We start from the raw sequence: 19,058 nt of genomic DNA, 5'->3' as shown, positions 1-19,058 counted from the left end.
GGTCATCCACTGCAGTAGTAGCCCTTGGGCGGCCTGAGGGAGGCATGTCATCGACAGGTCCTTTCTCTCTGTATCTCTTTCATGTCCGAACGACATTGCTCTTGTTCACTCCGAGACGCCTGGGCACTTCTCTTGTTGAGAGCCCCTCCTGTTACGAAGTAACAATGCGGACGCGATCGAAGCGCGGTATTGACAGATTGACCGTCTAGGCTCCTTCCTGGTGGAATGACTGGAAGTTATCGCTTGTCGGACCCCCTCCGTCTAATAGGCGCTGCTCATGCATGGTTGTTTACATCTTTGGGCGTGTTTAGTGACATCTCTTAACAGTCAAAGGGACTGTGTTCAAAAAAATGGTTCAAATGGCTCTGAGCACTATGGGACTTAACTTCTAAGGTCATCAGTCCCCTAGAACTTCGAACTACTTAAACCTAACTAACCTAAAGACGTCACACACATCCATGCCCGAATCAGGTTCGAACCTGCGACCGTAGCGGTCGCGCGGTTCCAGACTGTATCGCCTAGAACCGCTCGGCCACCCCGGCCGGCAAAGGGACTGTGTCTATCATACAATATCCACAGTCAACGTCTATCTTCAGGAGTTCTGGGAACCGGGGTGATGCAAAACCTTTTTTTTTTATGTGTGTACTTTTTGTATGGCATATCGGTCAAAGAAAAAAAACCGCCAGTGCGAAAGCAGCCTAACGGCTGAGGACGAGGGCCCTTCCTTGTCAGTCCGATATTATGACCCGGCCCGCAATCTAGATGCGATTTCATCCACCGGCGCCTTTCGCAAAGACGACTTGTCCAGAAAATGTTGCCACTGGAGCGTTTTCCCGGGGGCTCGTAAACCGCGAGAACATTTTCCATCGCGCGTAACAGCCTCGCCGACGGCATCGGCAACGCAGTCGTCAAACGAGCCGTAAACTGAGTGGCCGCTCACCTGTGGGCGATGTTTCCGCTCCTCGGTCCAGCGCAGACCGCGCGCTCCTGGCAGGGGGTGGGGGCGGAGTTCTCGCCGCCCGGCGTCCAGGGCGCCATTAATCTCCCGCCTGTCGCTAAATGAATAGCGGCGCCGGCCACGCGAAACTCGGCCGCGCCGCAGCACGGCACAATGAACATCCTGAGCCGAGCCGGCCGAAATCTGCCCGCCTTCGCGCCGCGCCGCGCTGCGCGGGATACATTATTTAAAAAGCTGTTGGCCCCGCCATTAATTTTCATTCCTGATTAATTTTTCTAACAAAGCAAATTACAGGAAGTGTCCTTTGATCATTATTATGATGCATTTTCGCCACGTGACTACGGTAATGTATATTAATGAGATCGCGTTACTGCGAGGGGTCGAGAAGATGAGGGGGAGGGGTCGTGGTGGAGGTGGGGGGGGGGGATGAAGAGGTGGGGAATTTGAAGAAGCACGGAGCCAGTGAAAGCACTCGAATTTACAAAACGCCGTCCGTGTTACTTTCGTCACAAACAGAATATTTTGTAAGCACGCCGGAGTGTAATTTCGTTCATTACAATTTCAAACGGCGCGACGCGGAGGAGGTGTTAGTAGGCACGCGACAGCAGGGGAATGGGATTGGGGGCGGGGGGAGGGAGGGAGCGAGGCAGGGGTGAGGGGTTCAAAGTAGTATGGAGGCGGACATGGGTAACCAGATTAGCAGTTGCCGGAACGGGGTGCCGCCGTGCCTCCAAGGGCAGACAGAATGGGAAGCGCGATCCAGATGATGGAGCAAATGTTGTCTGCCGAAATGACATTTCTTGGATGCAACTGATTAGCGGTGTGTACCTATGTAGCCTAACCCGACAGTGAGTATATTAATACACTCTCTCTCAAATTTTAAGTTTCACTTCTTTAATAATTTATCTAACGTTTTGCTTTATTTTAGTTTATTTTTATTCTTACCCATTTCATCTCCAAATCGGAAGGATAAGGTGGACTTTTCAGCCAAGAGTGAATCCCAGGAGTACATGCGACGCAGAGACAATCTCTTTATGCAGGTAATATATTCACTTTTCTCCAGTGTGATATTTTACCAACATAAACAGAATTCTATGAAAAGCAAATGCCTGATAATTGACCAGTAGTGATCTGAATTATACAGTTCTATGAATTCTGTTGGTCCGCTATGGAACTTTATAGTACGCTGTACTAAATGTGTATGAAAGTAGAGAACAAAGAGTAACCTACAACTGGTCATTACATCACGTCATGGTAATTAACTGCAATTACAGTCCTTTTTAATTCATTACATCCGTTGTGTATTATGAACTCTTAACTGTCACACAAATTGCCGGTTTATGTACGACTCATACACAACCATCCGCTTTTTGAATCCGATCCGATTATTTATACTATTAACTAATTTTCGAGCCACTGTAGATTCACCTTCAGACGGCGGTATTACAGGAACAGAATTTTTCTGGGCCACGCATGCCTACAAGATAGGATTGTGTTGCCAGCGAAAATCAGTTCTCATCAGCTTCCCCAGCACCACGACCACAGCGTCTAGCTGCACATGGTCCAGAAAATACTGCTCCCGTAAACCTTCGCCTGTGGTGAGTCTACAGTGGCTCGAAACCTAGTTAATGGTGCAGCTATTAGTACCAAATTCAAAATGCGACTAATTGCGTATCTTAGCTACATAAATGTTTTCATTTACGTGACTGATGAGAAAAATAATAGTTCAGATTCAATAATTTGTTCTGCATCTTTTGTTTACACGATGGGTTCTATAGGAAAATATTTAACAATCGGATCACACAAAATTACAAGTGCAGATCATCTTTAAAAAGAGTAGTAATTTTCTAAATTAGTGTATTCTTTGATGTGCTGGTAGACGCCTTAACTGCGTGAAATTAGTGCTGCAGCTTGCGTAGTGACGCCACAATGACGACCACCGATCTCAATGATAATTTTAACCTCATATAAAATTTTTCCGTTCTCTCTCGCCTATCTACACTCCTGGAAATGGAAAAAAGGACACATTGACACCGGTGTGTCAGACCCACCATACTTGCTCCGGACACTGCGAGAGGACTGTACAAGCAACGATCACACGCACGGCACAGCGGACACACCAGGAACCGCGGTGTTGGCCGTCGAATGGCGCTAGCTGCGCAGCATTTGTGCACCGCCGCCGTCAGTGTCAGCCAGTTTGCCGTGGCATACGGAGCTCCATCGCAGTCTTTAACACTGGTAGCATGCCGCGACAGCGTGGACGTGAACCGTATGTGTAGTTGACGGACTTTGAGCGAGGGCGTATAGTGGGCATGCGGGAGGCCGGGTGGACGTACCGCCGAATTGCTCAACACGTGGGGCGTGAGGTCTCCACAGTACATCGATGTTGTCGCCAGTGGTCGGCGGAAGGTGCACGTGCCCGTCGACCTGGGACCGGACCGCAGCGACGCTCGGATGCACGCCAAGACCGTAGGATCCTACGCAGTGCCGTAGGGGACCGCACCGCCACTTCCCAGCAAATTAGGGACACTGTTGCTCCTGGGGTATCGGCGAGGACCATTCGCAACCGTCTCCATGAAGCTGGGCTACGGTCCCGCACACCGTTAGGCCGTCTTCCGCTCACGCCCCAACATCGTGCAGCCCGCCTCCAGTGGTGTCGCGACTGGCGTGAATTGAGGGACGAATGGAGACGTGTCGTCTTCAGCGATGAGAGTCGCTTCTGCCTTGGTGCCAATGATGGTCGTATGCGTGTTTGGCGCCGTGCAGGTGAGCGCCACAATCAGGACTGCATACGACCGAGGCACACAGGGCCAACACCCGGCATCATGGTGTGGGGGGCGATCTCCTACACTGGCCATACACCTCTGGTGATCGTCGAGGGGACACTGAATAGTGCACGGTACATCCAAACCGTCATCGAACCCATCGTTCTACCATTCCTAGACTGGCAAGGGAACTTGCTGTTCCAACAGGACAATGCACGTCCGCATGTATCCCGTGCCACCCAACGTGCTCTAGAAGGTGTAAGTCAACTACCCTGGCCAGCAAGATCTCCGGATCTGTCCCCCATTGAGCATGTTTGGGACTGGATGAAGCGTCGTCTCACGTGGTCTGCACGTCCAGCACGAACGCTGGTCCAACTGAGGCGCCAGGTGGAAATGGCATGGCAAGCCGTTCCACAGGACTACATCCAGCATCTCTACGATCGTCTCCATGGGAGAATAGCAGCCTGCATTGCTGCGAAAGGTGGATATACACTGTACTAGTGCCGACATTGTGCATGCTCTGTTGCCTGTGTCTATGTGCCTGTGGTTCTGTCAGTGTGATCATGTGATGTATCTGACCCCAGGAATGTGTCAATAAAGTTTCCCCTTCCTGGGACAATGAATTCACGGTGTTCTTATTTCAATTTCCAGGAGTGTATATTGTCAGCTGTACAATGAGACGGCTGCTACGACACTACCAACAAATTTTCCTTCCTTTTCTGATGGGCGTCCAATCACCAAACACGCCATGTAACCCCTCCTGAAGTGTTTTGGGGGACACGAGTAACGTAACACAAAACAATGTGACGGATATCTGAATTCTGCTTCACTTCCCCCTCAATCCTCCACCCAAGCCGAAAGCGAGTACACTGCTTTTATCTGTGTGCTACAGCAACAGGTTCTCTGTCCCGGCGTAGCGACAAGCGGCTGCAGGACGACGTCAGCCTACAGTACGCTGACTAGGACGGCACCACGACTCGAGCGTCATCTACACGAAGCGAGTAAAAGCGACGCGCAGCGTAGCCGCCATACAAACGCTAAAGCAGTGACTTCTGAACTGTACTGATTTGCTTGCGTTGAGATTGTATATACTGAAGGACATTGATTATTTGCATGTCGCCATTTGCTTGCGACGTACCTTTGTGGATACGCAAAGTTAATTTGTCAATTTAACTTACTGTAATAAACTCCATTAATACGATTTTCTTGAATTGTTATCTGGCGATACGAGAAAACAACTTTCTAGGCACCCTATATGAGATGAGTGGGCAGAAGACGCTTTTTCAATATTTCGGCATGCTCCACGAACAGCCAACACTCGGACCATATCGTATGCAATCGACGTAAGGACCATGATGGTATAAGCTTTTTGTAGCATTGTAGTTGTGCATACGGATTTCAGCAGACTGAGATTTGCTTTTTACTGCTCAAGCACAACTAAACCTCACCTGTACCTTCACTTCTGTCCTCTATCGCACAACGGATACAGCAGACACTCCATGATGATGATGATGATGATGATGATGACGTTTGGTTTGTGGGGCGCTCAACTGCGCGGTCATCAGTGTCTGAAGTTCCAATTTTTACACAGTCCAATTTTTACACAGTCCAATCTAGTGAGCACACACTCCACATGCAACATGTGCAACAACATCAACAGGAACTACTAAAAATTTCAAGGTCACCACCAGTTTCTCACTCCGAAATAAGCCAAGACAAGACTGTTTTCATACTACAACTGACACACCCTAACGACAAGACATTACTGGTTTACTTTAGGGAAGTACTGCTTAAATATTTAAGCAATTATTTGCACTAAAACGACTAGGCCACGAATTGATCTTGAATAGGAAAAACCGACGCCAACGGAGTAAAGTAGCCGGTCCACAACACCTTATCAGCGTTGTGTACTACTACAACTACCTGTCCACCAGCGTACGAGAGCCGATGAAGAAGCATTATGCGTCCGCCGCAAGCGAGTGCCTAGATCGAAGTGTCGTTCCCCAGCGGTATCGTCTCCAAATTGAAACGCACAATAAGCGTTTGTGTGATTCAATCAGTGGCCGGTACCTCCCTCCAAGCTGTTTTAGCTTTTAATGTTCTTCATACACTGTGCAACACAGTTAAAGGATCATTTGTTCGAAGCCCCATGATTGTCTGCCACTGCGGAGCGTAAGTTTGAATTTTGGCTCAAAGGTGGCCGCAACCTACCTCTGTAAAAGTACAAACGCATGAAACACTGCAACGTCACCCTCTTGCGTGGCGTCATTTCAGACAGATCGGTGTCGACACAAGCAAAAAAAGAACGGATCTCAGAATGTGTAAGGTGGGTTAATGATGTTACACTGACCCAAAAATTCGCCGCAATTGTGCCCAGCGCCTCCGTGGACGTGTTAAATAATGAGATGGTAGTCACGCACATTGTTACCCACATTTCACCCCTTTTTTTGACGCCTCTGTTGTGGAGGTCAAAATCGCAACCCTCAGCGTTGAAATCACGTGGTTTTCTTATGGGTCGCAGCTGAGAATCGACCTGATAAGGCCACAGAAGCTGGCATAGAAGGCATCAACGAAACTACCTTTTTCTTTGAGGCGCTGGATCCCACAAATTCCTCGATCGAAAACGACAGTTCGCAGTGTGATGGGCAACACGAGGACGTACTTCACAACGTTCAAAAATGGCTCGTAGCACTATGCGACTTAACTTCTGAGGTCATCAGTGGCCTAGAACTTAGAACTAATTAAACCTAACTAACATAAGGACATCACACACATCCATGTCCGAGGCAGGATTCGAACCTGCGACCGTAGCGGTCGTTCGGTTCCAGACTGTAGCGCCTAGAACCGCACGGCCACTCCGGCCGGCCTTCACAACGGGTGTGGCCGTGCGGTTCTGGGCGCTTCAGTCTGGAATCGCGTGACCGCTACGGTCGCAGGTTCGAATCCTGCCTCGGGCATGGATGTGTCTGATGTCCTTAGGTTAGTTAGATTTAAGTAGTTCTAAGTTCTAGGGAACTGATGACCACCGATGTTAAGTCCCATAGTGCTCTGAGCCATTTGAACCATTTTGAACATTCACAACCTTCGACACTGTTGAAACACCCTAAACCACTCAACCCTTCCCTAAGAGCATCGAGGGCCGCAACCCGCGTGAATGCTATCGTACCAGTTTGGAGTGTAGTGAGAGGACAAGTTCTGCTCTGTTATAAAGGTACCGTTCAAAATTATTCGTTGAAATTTCAACAGGGTTCGAAGTAGCAAAGTGTGTTTGTTATTACGGGTGAGGGTGCGCGAATAAAACGGCAAAGCGTCCCTACACGACTCCACAGTTCGGCAGCACCTCTGGTACTACGCACGCACTTTTGCTGAGCACTTAAAAAATATACCTGTACAGACAAATTTACCCCATTCAGCTAAGTAGCTAAGTGGTACTCCGCTGCTGCGCTATCTCCTGAAGAGCGTGCAACCCCTTCGACATCCATGAGGTGGGGCTGCCTGCCCTCAGATACTTTGCTGTTTCATTCGCACACGCGTCAATGTTACATCGCGTTTGATCACGTCACAGGAGAGCGTGTAAAAGAAGGGCTGAAAAACCATAATCACCCTTTCCTACTTCGAATCACGTTCAAATTTCGTCGAATGTTTTTGAACCGTCACTAGTGGTTCCACACCTTGTACGAGAGCGAAAATTGTGATCACACTGCACTACACACGGGTACGATCATGTTTAATGGAGTCGCTGGCCATCGATGCGGTTAGAGAAGGTTTCAATCGCCCAGGGGACCTCAGCAGTACCAAAGGTTACCAACAACGTCGTTCTGTTGCTCATCACATTGCGAACTGTCGTTTAGAGTGCGAAATGTGTGGGAATCTAATTCCAAAGTGAAGGATTGATTTATCTGATGCCATTTATGCCGTCTCCTGAGGGATTTTCGTGGCTATTCTGAGCAGTAGCGTGTTTGAAATGTTGTCCTCGGCCACCGGTTCGGAAACCGCGTGATTTATGCGCTAGGTGCCGCGGTACTGACCTCCATCGCGGAAGCGTCACAAGAGCGTCACAAGAGGGGGTGGAGTGTGGATGAGAATGACTGTGGAGACCTGCACCATGGCGTTGGGCAGATTTGTGGTGAAATTTGGTACCAATGTGACATCATTAACCCATTTTTCATATCACATAAAATCCTCAGCTGTAGTCTTTTTCTACCGTGTTTCAACGTCGTGCTGTTAGAAAGGTCGCCGAGTTCTAGGGAGCCGGCGCAGGGCCCCACGCTTTTGCACCATTGCTCCTTTGAGAAAAATGTCAAACTTACACGTCGCAGTGGGAGACAATTACGGGTGTTCGAAGAAGTCATCCTTTAATTTCGTTGCTCAATGTAGCAACTGCGGTTCGGTAAAAGTGATTTATCTCTTCAGGTAACTTGCTGGGAGACCGATCCTCTTTGCCCATACGTTTCGAATCTAGTATACAGTAAATGAACATACAGAACTTAAATGCACTGCTACTATTAGCTGATTCCTTTTTTTTTGGCGGGATCGAGTAATTCTTAGGCACTCAGTGCCGTCTAGATTGTTGAATCCTACAACCGGCTGGTCAATGGAACGTCTGCAGTCGTCACGTTGACAAAAGCCGATGTTTCACGCGCTCTTTCACAGAATGGTACTGTTATCTTCCAGCTTAGCTGACTGCTTCAACCCTCGAGCATCCGCCCTTAAGTGAATTTTTAGTGCAAGCACAGCACCTGACACTGAACTTGCTGTCTCCTTAAATATGTGCTCCATTCCATTAGCCGCGCAGGGTAGCGGCGTTGTGTGAGGCGTCTTGTTACGGTCTCCGCTGGTCCCCCCGTCGGAGGTTCGAGTCCTCCCTGGAGTATGTGTGTGTGTGTGTGTGTGTGTGTGTGTGTGTGTGTGTGTGTGTGTGTGTTTGTCGTCCTTTGCGTAAGTTAGTTTCAGCTAGATTAAATAGTGTGTAAGGCTAGGGACCAATGACCTCAGCAGTTTGGTGCCGTAATACCTTACTACAAATTTCCAAATTTCCATTCCATTACAGCACAGCCACGAGCAATTGAAAAAGATACAGTTTCTGTGTTCGCGGCCAGGTCACGTGTGCCTCAACTTCGTGAAAAGCGCCACTTTAAGTATCAGCTGCTATGGGGAACAAAAGGTTTATGACAGGAGTCACAGTTCACAAATCGCTCTCCATTTCAATCCTGAGCAACGATAATGTGTGAGCAACAATAAGATACAGAACAACTCACTTGCTATGTCCTCTAGGAGACACCATCTTACACATGTATCTGTATTCAGCCCTCATCACAGGGTACTGAGATTAAATCAGGCGCAGCAAGAGAGCACTGTACGCTCAAAGTATGGAAAGAGGGGCTCAGGATTGATGAGTAATGGGGTACTCACTAATGTCATTGTAATTTTTCCGTGTGGCTTAATGGCCTGACGTAAGCCTTGTAATTGGATGCTACGTCGGCGATTTGTGTGTTCCTAACCTATCCCAGTAAACCAAACGGGAAAGGAGACATATACATCGGTCTTGGCGATGCATTACATCAATGAGTAGTAAAGACAAGCCTCGGCAGCCGAATAGTCTCTGCGACTGAGTGCCACGCAGGGGTTCCGCTTTCGATTCCCCGTGCTTCCACGGACTTTTTTCTTGGTGGGGGACTGCAACGACGTGCACACAGCCTCGAGATGCCAATGGAGGAGCTTCTTGAATGAGAAGTAGTGACACGCGGTCTGATGAACCGACAACGGCCAGAAGAGCGATGTGCTGACCCCACGCCCATTCACATTGTATCCAGACGACGTCAGTGCTGAGGATGACATGGCAGTCGGTCGAGTCCGACTGCTCTGTCTATAGTCAGAATGGACATACTTTCTTCCCTTTCCCCACATATTCGTAGTCCGATCGAGGTTGGATCCTACAACCTTTCGGTTAGGTGGCATGCGCTTCACCACTAGACCATCGTGCCTGACACATGCCATGTTGTGAGTACGTCAAAAACCACACGTCGTAATGGAATCCGTTTGTCAGCAGGATATCTTTCAGGTAATTGGTGGAGATATTCTTACGTGGTGGATCGGTTGAAATGGGGTTCCTGCCGCGTCTCTCATCTTGCCTCTGTGGAGAAACATTACAAGAACCAGCTCTCTGATCACACACACACCAGTCTGATCACCTGCATCATCCCAGCGGCGATTTGCACGTTGGTAAGATAACGCACCAGCCCATTGCTCCTCCACCATTTAATCTTGTGCAGAGCAATCTGAAGAACACTTCAGGGGCATGAGGGTGCTTAAGTGGTATCCAGGTTACCAAACATCAATCCTACTGAGCACATTCATTGAGGCATTCCGTCCTACGAGGGGCGTTAAATAAATAATGCAAAACATTTTTTCCGGCCAATCTCGATTAAAAAAGGCGGGATTTATTGTGGGCAGTTGTACAATGTTCACGCTTCGGCCCCTATAGTTTCATGAAGTGGCCTTGAAAACGGCGTCTGTGATGGACGTGCGTTCCAGTCTGAGAGCTGTTACTGAGTTTCTTTTGGTGGAAAACCAGAGCATCATAGTTACTCATAGGCAGTTGCAGAATGTCTGCGGAGATCTAGCTGTGATCGAAAGCACGGTGAGTCATTGGGCGAGGCGTCGGTAATCATCACAACAAGGTCACACAAACCTGTCCGATCGCCCGTGTGCCGATGGGCCCGCAAACATCAATGCTGGATCGTGTGGACACTCTCATTCGATGAGACCGACTGTTCATAATCAGACACCTCGCTACACAACTGGACACCTCTGTTGGTAGTGCTGACACATTCGTCCGACATTTGGGGAACTCAAAGCTGTGTGACTGCTGACTTCCTCACCATGTAACACATGACCATAAAGAGCAACGAAGGAACATCCCTGCTGAATTAGTTGCGGATCGTGACAATTTTTTGCAGAACGTCGTCACAGGCGATGAAACATGGGTTCATCACTTCGAACCGGAAACAAAACGTCAGTCCACTGATTAGCGTCACAGCACTTCTCCTCCTAAGGAAAGTTTCAAAGCCGCATCCTCAACCGATAAAGTCACGGTAACCGTCTTCTGCGACTCTGATCAGGTTGTCCTATTTGATGTCCGCCCTCATGGTGCAACGATCAAATCTGAAATGAATTTTTCTACCCTCGCGCAGTTGAAGAAACGACTTCAGCGTGTTCGTCGGAACAAAAATGCAAATGAATGTCACCTTCTCCATGACAACGCAAGGCTTCACGCAAGTCTGCGTACCCGAGAGCAGTTCACAAATCTTCATTGGACTGTTCTTCCTCATCCACCCTACAGCCCTGATCTCGCACCTTCCGACTTCCATCTGTTTGGCCCAATGAAGCATGCACTCCGCGGGAAGCAGTTCGTGGAGGATGGAGAACTTATTGATGCGGCAAGACGCTGGATCCGAGGTCGCGAGGGGCATAAAGGCGTCGCAGTGAACGGAGATTATGTTGAAAAACAGGCTTTTTTAGCCAGAAGAATGTAGAATAATATGTTGTATTTTAATGCTAAATGAAAGCAACTTTCTTTAAAAAAAATTTGTTGCGTTACTTATTGAACGACCCTCCTACATTTTCTTGTCTTGGCCCTAGATGGGACCAGTCTTTATGTGTAGTTAGCAGCGGGTGAGTGGTGATGGATCATGATGACTACCTACAGCTCTTAATGTTTCATTGGGACGTTGCTTCTCTTTTGTCCTCAAGTTTACATTGCACCGCGGGTAGTTCAAATCGGGGCCTTGGCCCGAGCCACACTGACGTGCGAAATAAATTAAATGACATATTACTTCTTTGATCTGATCTGAAATATTTCTAGACAAACCCGGGTTAATTCTCCGCAGAGAAAAAACATGTACTACTTGAGTGTAAGTAAAGGTCGCTAGCCTCGCTCTGGACCGCAAGACAGGGTCAGAGTTGTCACTCCTCCAACGGCAGTAATCAGTGGCCGATAGCAATCCACGTGCCTTCAGAGTAGTCACAGATGTGACCACTGAATTGCAAAATGTGTCCACTACGAAGCTATCTTACACTGTTTTCTAGCCTCTCCCGCCCTTAGCCCCCTAGGTAAACAAAATGCGATAGCAGACTGAAGTCGAAAAGGAGAAGAACAACCACAAGAAGAACACATTTTCGAAAACGGCATTTGTTGTGTAACAGAGCTCGCCAAAGCTGACACGTTTCGTGAACTAACACTTCCAGCTAGCTAAGGCTCCAAGGTGTGCACCTCTTGATACAGAGTCCCTGTACGCTCACTAAACTGCAACACCCTGCTTGACAACAGCGAAATGACTTGCCCGGTCCTCTTCCCCACGATTCGGCAACGCACTTGCAATGTTTTTCGAAAAATTCAGTATGGGGAGAATAACATTATTGATCACCGGGAACTACTGACTAACGACTTCCTAAACACACTACTTCCGTTCCAGAGGGCACAAAAATTGCCTTCTGCGTCCAGAGAGGGCTGACGACAGGCCATCCGATATTGGAAGTTCTCAGAAACTCATAGAAATTATTTAATACCAGCAAACCTGGCAGTGCTACGCAATTGTTAAATACGCATGGGAAGCTGGTGATCGCCCCCCCCCCTTTTTTCTCTCTACCGATCCCCTCCTCCTTTCCCTCTCTCTGCCCATCTCCTCCGTCTACTTCTCTCCACATTCTCCGTCTCCTCTCTCTCTGTCTCTCTCTCTCTCTCTCTCTCTCTCTCTCTCTGTCGCCCTCTTCTGCCTCTCTATGTACCTTTCCTGTACGCTGTCTGTCAATTTCCTCTTTGCTCTGTCTCTCTGATCTCGAGCCTTGTTTTTTCGGTGTTGCCAACGAAACTACTTGAAAGTTGAACTCTCTTGAGGTAAATGGGTAATCGGTTGGGATCATCGGTATATGAAGTATGAGAGACGTCCCCTGCTCCTAGATGTGTGAGGATAGAAGCTTCAATGATAGTATTTCTCATAGTTTTAATCTGCATAAAGGCAGATTTATTAAAGTTTCGAAGGATGCAGGTTCCATAGTAGTATGGTAATCATAAACCGGAAAGCCATAAATACAATTCCCTGTTTTCTGTTAAAACCGACTAAGAGGAAGAATATATGCGAGAATCAATTTATCTAATGCCCGGCTATCGTACTTAAAACTCAATGTGAGAAATAAATTAAAATCGCACATTTTCACAGAATACCATTTTGTTTCTCGCAGTTTGCTTTAAAAGATAATATCCACCCTGTTGTTTAATAAAATGTTCGCTAACAAATTTTAGCTGTTATGTATTATATATATTTTCTGTGTCATATACGAATACATTACGGATTCAAAATTTCTGTTAAGATTTCTAGGGATTGTGGAGGTGACTTTGTAGATGAAGTTTTGGTAAGAAACCGATGTTCGGAACTGCACCGTTTGGATGTGAATTGGGTTATGTTTGAAGATCAGATCTACAGTAATGGACTGTGCGACTGGTCCCGGTGGAGGTTCGAGTCCTCCCTCGGGCATGGATGTCTGTGTTTGTCCTTAGGATAATTTAGGTTAAGTAGTGTGTAAGCTTAGGGACCAATGACCTTAGCATTTAAGTCCCATAAGATTAAGATTTGAAGATCAGATCACTTTGAAATCTCCCACTTTACGTTACGCACAGAAGCTGCGGAAAGGGCGCTGTCGTCAGTCCCTGCTGTAATTGTGACATCAAATTACAACCTTCGTCCGACTACACCAACAGCAGCGAGAAACCCGACCGTTCGTAACTAGGGGGATTCGCTGTGTCGCTCCATGCACTCGCTGCACTCTCGACTTTAAAGAGGACGTCCTCCGTCACGTAGAAGAGAACCCAAGAAGAAGCACTTTAAATACTGCCGATACCATTGGCTCCTACAGAACACAGGTCAGAGATCTTTCTCCCCATTGCGTGCGGGAGATTTTAAAGTGATCCAGTCCTCAAACTGATTTTACATCCAAATGATACATCTATAGAAAAAGGGGAAAACGGTTCCTTGAGAAAACTTTACCCACTAAAAGCCCTCTACAGCCGATAAAAGCCTGTAATAGGAATTCTGAATCACTCTGTATAACCTATATCTGTCCTAACTTTTATTAGAATATTTTGTAGAAATTTAAAGAAAACCGTTATCAACTTTTTCGAGATGTTCGCTAACAAAGATTTCCCTATACACATTATATACTTATATACCAGGTATATTACAAATATATAGCTCATGTCAGTTCAAATACTTATTTGAGCATCATATATCTGAAGGAAGTCGGTTAAAAGCGAAATTTTTGCTAACAACTTTTCCTTATTATACAGGGTGATTCAGCTACCCTAGCACTGAGTTTTATGCAGCCCACAACACATTCAAATATGAGTACTATGTGCAATATTTTCATATTATGTCGCTCACTATGTGCAAACTGTCAGTCCAACAGAATAAACGAACAAGGCCCTTTGTAGGGATTTTAATGCAGTTAAATTTTGTAGAGGTATTTGTTTCCTCTGGAGGCCACGGTATTCGAGTTATTCAACAAGAACGCGTTTTAAGGTCACTAGTGCATATTTTTCTCGAAAAATTCGAAAATTTTGGCCTCTGGTGAGAACGAATCCCAATACAAAATTTAGTTAGGTGAAATTTCCTACAAAAAGTCCCGTTCACTTTCTCTGAAGGTCTAACAGTTTGCGCAAAGTGATCGAGAGAATAGAAAAATCTTACACATGGAATTTTAAGGCATAGTGGGTTGCATGAAACCCAGTTTTAGGGACAGCTGGATCATAAAGCTATCTCCATCCAAATGTTTGTCACCGTATCATGTAAAAATTTGAAGTAAATCGATGACGAACATTTTCAGAGTTTTGCCAACAATATTGTGTAAAATTTGAAGTAAATAATTCAAGAACATTTCGAGATTTTTCCAAACTACGTTTATTAGAGTATCACGTAAAAACTCTAAGTAAATTGGTGAAGAACTTTTTTGAGCATTTGGCAACGATGATTCGGACTCTACCTTCTAATATCTAGCTGTCTCCAACTAAACCGGCCAAGAAATATGACTCTACACAAAACACATTTGATGTGTTTAACACTGTTGAGTTGTATTACCATCATCTCCTATACTGTGTCTGAAAGACGAAATCGAAAAAAAGTCACCTTCATGGTTTTTTCTTATTTACGCGATCCTGCTTTCGTGTCTGTGGATGCGTAGGAGATCCTTTATGCCAAGACCAATGTCGCTGTCCACCACATGCGCCTCCTCTCTTTTGTCTGAATCTTAACAACAAAGCGCGTGATTTCCTTTTCGTTACGGTTTCTCTCTCCTCTGCTTCCACCATTTTTTTGTGTTTTTTCCTAAAAATGCAGGCGGCGGAGGAGGAAAAAAAAAAGACAAGGTGTGCTCTTTGATACCATGGCAGGAAAATTCCCTTACGACGCGGGGTCGCCAGGCTTTTGTGAAAGGGCGGTAAATAGGGGGCTTAATTATGCGAAGCGCGCTCAGAATCACTTTGTCGGGGGCCTGCGCCCTGCCGCCGTGACGCGAATGCGGTGTCGTCGCCGCGTCTCTTCTGCCGACCAGTGGGGCGCCAATTTGGGAGGCAGGCGTCACTCGGCGAAGGCGACGGCTCGCAGCCGAGTTGACACAGCTGACCGCTACAGTAGACATTAATGAAGTCTTTGGTCTGCTTACATTCTGTTCACAGTCAGACTTCCGCTGAGGTGACAAAAGTCAGGGGACAGAGATATGCACATATGCAGATGGCGGTAGTATCGCGTACACAGGATATAAAAGGGCAGTGCATAGGCGGAGCTGTCATTAGTGCTGAGGTGACCCACATGAAAATGTGTGCGACGTGAGAACGGCCGCACGGAATTAACAGATTCATATTTGCGGAGTTTGTGTACAGTTGTCAGTACTAACAGACAAGTAATACCGCGTGAAATAGCCGCAGAAATCGATGTGCTATTACGACAAAACGACGAACGTATCTGTTAGGACAGTGCGGCTAAATTTGACGGTAATGGGCTATGGCAGCAGGCGACCGACGCGACCGCCTTTGCTAACATCACGACAACGCCTGCAGCGCCTCTCCTGGACTCGTGACCATATCGGTTGGACCCTACTTACTGGAAAACCGTGGCCTGGTCAGATGAGTCCGATTTCAGATTATCTCTCGAGTGTAGCGCACACCCCTGGAAGCCATGGTCCTAAGTTGTCAACTAGGCACTGTGCGACCTGGTGACGGCTCCATAATAGTGTGGGGCTGTGTTTACATGGAATGACTGGGTCGTCTTTCGAACTGACTCGATAATTGATTGGAAATGGTTGTGTTAGATCATTTGCAGCCATTCATGGACTTTATGTACCTAAACAACGATGCAATTTTTATGGCTGACAATGTGCCACGTCACCGGGTCATAATGGTTCACGATTGGCTTGAAGAACAGCTAGACAGTTCGAGCGAATGATATGCTCACCCAGACCACACGACATAAAGACCGTAGAACAGCCAGCCGCTTTGACCTAGCGCTTCTAGACGCTTCAGTCCGGAAACGAGCTACTGCTACGGTCGCAGATTTGAATCCTGCCTCGGGCATGGATATGTGTGATGTCCTTAGGTTAGTTAGGTTTAAGTAGTTCTAAGTCTAGGGGACTGATGACCTCAGATGTTAAGTCCCATAGTGCTCAGAGTCATTTGGACCACTTTTTTTTAGTAATTTCCTTTCCATTTCCACTCGCAAGTGGAGGGAGGGAAACAGCGACTGTGTTGACCCCTCTGTACGAACCCTAATTTCTCTCGTCTTGTCATCGCAGGTCTTACGCAGTGTCCACGTTGGCGGTAGTAGATCGTTTTGCATCCATCTGTTGTTGTTCGCAGACGTGAATGACCTATTTGTTGCATGACAAGCGGAACAATATAACAATATCTTCTAGCACATCGAATGAATCTTATAATTACTATTAATAAGAAACATACGGCAACGGGAAGCATGGCAAATACATACTTACTTACAAGTTGACAAACCAAACCGAAGTCGCTTCACTGCCTCACTCCTTACCGTCATCCATTGGTCTCTCTCACAGGCCACGCTGTCACCGGCTCCCTCAGTTACATCTGTCTACCAAGGTATCTGGTCGCCTGCGGCTTCCCTTTTTAGCACTGACTTCACCATCCATCATTCTCATCTCAGTAAATGTACCAGCCATCCAATTCTTTTGCCATTTGTTACAGGTGTCGCATCTGGTTCGTTATAAGCATGTGACTTGCTCCGTTTTTCCTTCTTCTAAAAATTCCATTTTCTGACACAGGTCGAAACCTTGTTTTCGAAGGTGCACAAAGTTCAGACGCATACATTCATACCGGTCCCACAGTTGTCTTCTGCACCCGAAGTTTTGTTGTTGTTGTTAGTAGTTTTCTGTTGAATAGCTTTCCATTTGAGAATACACACATTTCTGAGGATTTTATCCAGTTCATTAGCTCCTCTTCCATGTTGTTCGCATACACAGTACTTCCTAGGTGTTTAAAATACTTGAGCCATTTTAAATTCCTTATCTCCTATTGCCAGTGATCTCTCTGTTTCCTCTTTGTTGTTTCTTGTCATAATTATACACTCTGTTTCATTCTGATTGATTTTTAAACCCATTTTTTGTGTTTGCTCGATTAGCATTTGAGTTATTTTATTAGTTCATCGCATTCTTCCGCTATAACGACAATATCAATGGCAAACACTAACAGTTTCACTTAACCACGTACATTTTCATCTCTTCCAATAGATGACGCTCGTTTTACTGTCTTTTTCATATCAATTTAAATAGCCTGGCCGAGATTCAATATCCCTGTTGACGCCTGTCTCCTCTGCAAAACATTCAGACTCCCTGTCTTCGAACCTCACTTTACATTTACTTTTCTCAGATTAGCCTGATCAGTTTCGAACGTATCTCCGATTCTTCCATTATCCTCCGTAAGGTCCTTCTGTGGACACCATAATAGGTAGTTATCACAGTCCCACATCTTTCAATGACTTGTCTCATTGCGAATATTTAGTTCGTCGTTGGCAAGCGTTTCCGCAATATGGCATGATTCAGTACCAGGTTTACCTTTATACATGGCAATAGGCTTAGTAAGAAAATATGTGCAGATACTATGTATGTGTTAAATAATAATGATATGACCTTGTATTTCTCATACGTAGTTCTTTTTTCTTTCTTGTGAACTGGGCATATTACAGTTTGCTGCAGTTTCTGGAGCATCTTTTATTTGTCCAGAACTCCACAATAATGTTGTTCAGTACTTTTCTGCATGCTTCTCCATCTTGTTTCAGTAGCTCTATTGACGCGATCGGTTCTTGGAGCCTTATGTTTCTGCATCTGTTTTAAAGCTTCATCCATTTCTTTCATTGTAAGATCTTCAACTTCTACCTGGAATCCTGTTCAGTCATCTCTTTTCCTGCGCGGACATGCAATGAATCTTCGAAATAGTCCTCCCATAAGTTCCGTCCTGTTCTTGGCCGGACACAAAGTCAGCTTCTTCGTTTTTCATAGCTGAAATTTTTGGTTTGTCCTTGTACATCTATAGAATTTCCTTACTAAATTACTCTCTGTAAATAGCGCCTTTTGAAATTATTTGGTGTCTACATGAAAAGGGCATACTTTGATTTTCTTATACGAAGTTGAGCATCAGCGTAGTATGTGGACAAATGTTTGCAATTGACGGTGTATCTTTTTTTTTTTTTGTTTATAGTAGAACAGCAATGCTAGACATGACTCACTTTTGCGTCGGGACGCAGATCAAATTTAGTAACTCGATCAGGAGTACTGGACAATTCAAGTGCAGCTTTCAAAAAGGTACTACAGTACCTTTCATGTGAAATCGAAGGGCTATGTCCTAGACCTAATGTGAACATTTCTAGAGATAGAACGGGCAGTAATACATTGCCTCTGCAGAAGTGGCATTGCTTCTAGGAAACTAAGTTTTGTATTTTGTGTTGTGCAGTTTGTTTGCAGTTGAAATTCCTGCTGTGGTTACCGACCTACGAGATGTAGTCATAAGGCCCTGGGCACGTATTCGTAATTTAGGCAGGTTAGATAAATGCCAGGCCATTCAGAATTAGGCTTTCCATGGTTCCCACAAATCGCTTAAGGCAAATTCCGTGGTGGCTCCTTCGACAGTGACATGGCCGACTTTCTTTTCTGTCGTTCCGCTACCAGGGCTTGTCTCTAGAGACCCCATCGTCGGTGGGAGGTAAAACTAACATCTTCCTCCCTCCCTCCCTTCCTTCCTTGCTTTCTTCCTTCCTTCCCTACGGTGTGCT

Source organism: Schistocerca gregaria, chromosome 1, assembly GCF_023897955.1.
Source record: "Schistocerca gregaria isolate iqSchGreg1 chromosome 1, iqSchGreg1.2, whole genome shotgun sequence".
Lineage (NCBI taxonomy): Eukaryota > Metazoa > Arthropoda > Insecta > Orthoptera > Acrididae > Schistocerca > Schistocerca gregaria.
This window is presented reverse-complemented; position numbering follows the sequence as displayed.